The sequence below is a fragment of the Amphimedon queenslandica genome, unplaced genomic scaffold (genome assembly GCF_000090795.2).
Source record: "Amphimedon queenslandica unplaced genomic scaffold, v1.1 AMPQUscaffold_8348_Cont19707, whole genome shotgun sequence".
Classification (NCBI taxonomy): domain Eukaryota; kingdom Metazoa; phylum Porifera; class Demospongiae; order Haplosclerida; family Niphatidae; genus Amphimedon; species Amphimedon queenslandica.
In genome coordinates this window covers 1-2,496 of record NW_003551374.1, presented here as the reverse complement: position 1 = coordinate 2,496, position 2,496 = coordinate 1, and the positions used below count along the sequence as shown (strand labels likewise).

The following is a 2,496-nucleotide window of genomic DNA, read 5'->3' as shown; positions in this document are numbered from 1 at the left end:
GATTGCTCAGTATGGCTCACCAACACTTATCCTAACATTAATTTGTGCTGAATGCAATATTAAAGAGAAAATAATGCTCCACAATCATATGTGACCCGATATGAGAAAACCAGGCTATCTGCGGGATTTGGTAAAATCAATTTTGGTACTTACAGATAGAGAAAAAAATTTCCTTTCCAGCAATATCCCACTTATGACACTGTGCAATAAAACTTTGCAGTTAGGGACGCTGTTTGGACGATTGCTCTGGAATACAAGTACAGAGAAAAAGGCATTTTAAGTTATTTTCAATGTTTCCGTGTCACGCCCATTCACGTAGTAAATATGACCACGCCTACCATGTAAACCACACCCACATCAATTAATAAACGGGTAAAGAAGAAAGAAGCACTTGACAGCATTTTAACTTACTTTTCTTGCTTTTTGGACATCTTAAGAGTGATCTAAAGCCCAGCCATGCATTGAGACTTCAAATACAAGTAAGTTATTTCATTACAAAAGTTGTAGAGTTATTGCTATGTGTTCTAGTGCCAATAAAGTCCTTTTTGTAAACTGTAATAACATCATCTTGGTCATTTACATCCAGACATCGCTTCTGCTTGAGTTTACAGGTAATATTTTCATTTAGATTTTATTTAGAACTATAATTAAGGTTTCTACATTTAACATTAAAATATTTTATAGTTTTAGCACTTGCTGATGAATCCTATAAAAGATTATTGTTATTCTTATGTTGCATTATGTTCCTTTCCTTACTGTTGGACGAGGGGCTCCTCCTGTTCCTCCTTGGCCTCCCCTCTACATCCTTGGCCTCCTCCCCTCCCTCCTTTCACGCTTTCCACCTATACCCCACCCTCCTCTGTGTTGCCTTCGCTTTCTCTAAGCAAAGGAAAAATTCTAGTGATTACTCATTTCAATAATGCTCTTTTGATTCTTTAAATTTTTTTCCTTTGTCTCTCTCTGTCCCTGTCCCAGTCTCTTCTCCTGTACCTGTCTCCTCGCCTGTCTCTGTCTCTTCCCCTGTCTCTATTTCTTCTCCCATCTCCTCACTACTCCCCCTCCTCTCCCTCCAGCCCCCTTCAATGAGTTCCAACTGCCCTAAATTACAATGGCATAAAGCCTTTAATTTACACTTAAAATTAAGTTTACTTCAAAGAGCAGGCCTGAACTGTTCCAAGTCTTTAGTTAAGAAATGTGAATTTAAAGTACAAGTAATTCAACTATTGTTTAATTACCTAAGGGCCTTCCTTCTTGCCTATTTGTTGCAAATAGAACTAACTAAAATTGAATGCAAAATTACTTTTTAGCTTAATAGTCCTTCTCATAGCTACTTCACAACAAAAATTATCACACAATTACACATGTAAATAAAATTACTTAAGCCGTTTGATTCCATTAAAAACAATGTCATGTATAGTTGTATGTTTCACCTTTTAATCTTACCATTCTCCTTTTGACTATCTCCACCCTCCTCTTTGTCTCTGTCCCCCATCTCCTCTGTCCTCTCTCCTCTGTCTCCTTTCGTCTCTTTCACCCTTACTTCATCTTTTTCTGCTATCAATACAATTATTTTTTGCTTTTAATGTACAACACAAACATACATGTACCAACAACTTACCAAGTTCATCTACCAAAAACAAAAGGCATTATAGTTATCACTATAGGGTTACACATTCCCAACTTACCATTAGATGGATGGACCTCAATGAGGAAATCCTCTATTGGGGCAGCCTTTACTTTTTGATTTGAACTTACAGTTTCAGGTGTTTTATTTTATATCCTAAAGGTCACAGGTGACACTTGGTGTTCTTTGATTGGCTGTGAATGACGCAATAACTTCTATTTCGGTATTCTCCTCCCACACATTTTATCATCAGTCCTCTCACCTGTACAGATAAACACAAATCACCTGCATGATAACTTCGTGACTAACTTTCTCTCGGGCCTTCTCTTTTGAGTTAGTGAGTTTTAAACAAAAATGAGTGTTTGTGTTTATGTTGATGTCTCACGCACATACTAGTTCGACACCTTTGTTTTCAAAAAAGGGGATCCATAGTTTGTATGTCTTAGCGTTACAAACGAGTTCCTCTCCTTTAGGGGATCAATAGTTTGAATATTTGGCATTCAAACTAGTTCCACTCCTGTTTCAGGGGATCAATAGTCTGTTTGTTGTTGACAAACTAGTTCCTCCTGTTGAAAGGGGATCAATAGTATGTGCATTACACAAACTCATTTCTGTTATTCATTTACTGATTACATGGACAAGTTCTTCTATTATGACCAAATTGACCACAATTACCACATTTTCTTTGTGTTGCAGGTGGTTCTAGAGATTGCCTTGGAGATTGTGGTACTTCAATCTCCAATGCGAGGTCTGGTGGATCATCTACACCTGGAGTTGATTGTCGAGATGATCATGTTAGTCGAGGTGCATCAGGAAGTGGGCAGGTTACATCTTTACATTTGTATCTGCAAAACGGTCTTATCGTTTCATAA

The 2,496-nt window shown here is 37.5% G+C and overlaps 1 long non-coding RNA gene across 2 annotated transcripts; it reads left to right on the top strand.

Moving 5' to 3' along the window:
• The first annotated feature begins 536 nt into the window (after positions 1-536).
• Positions 537-2,476, top strand: LOC109591371 (uncharacterized). Of its 2 annotated transcripts, XR_002189787.1 has the most exons (4): positions 537-611; positions 1,787-1,847; positions 1,895-1,961; positions 2,321-2,476. It is a non-coding gene; the product is annotated as an uncharacterized LOC109591371 (long non-coding RNA). The 2 variants fall into 2 exon arrangements; XR_002189786.1 differs by having other exon boundaries at positions 1,787-1,961.
• Positions 2,477-2,496: the final 20 nt, after the last annotated feature.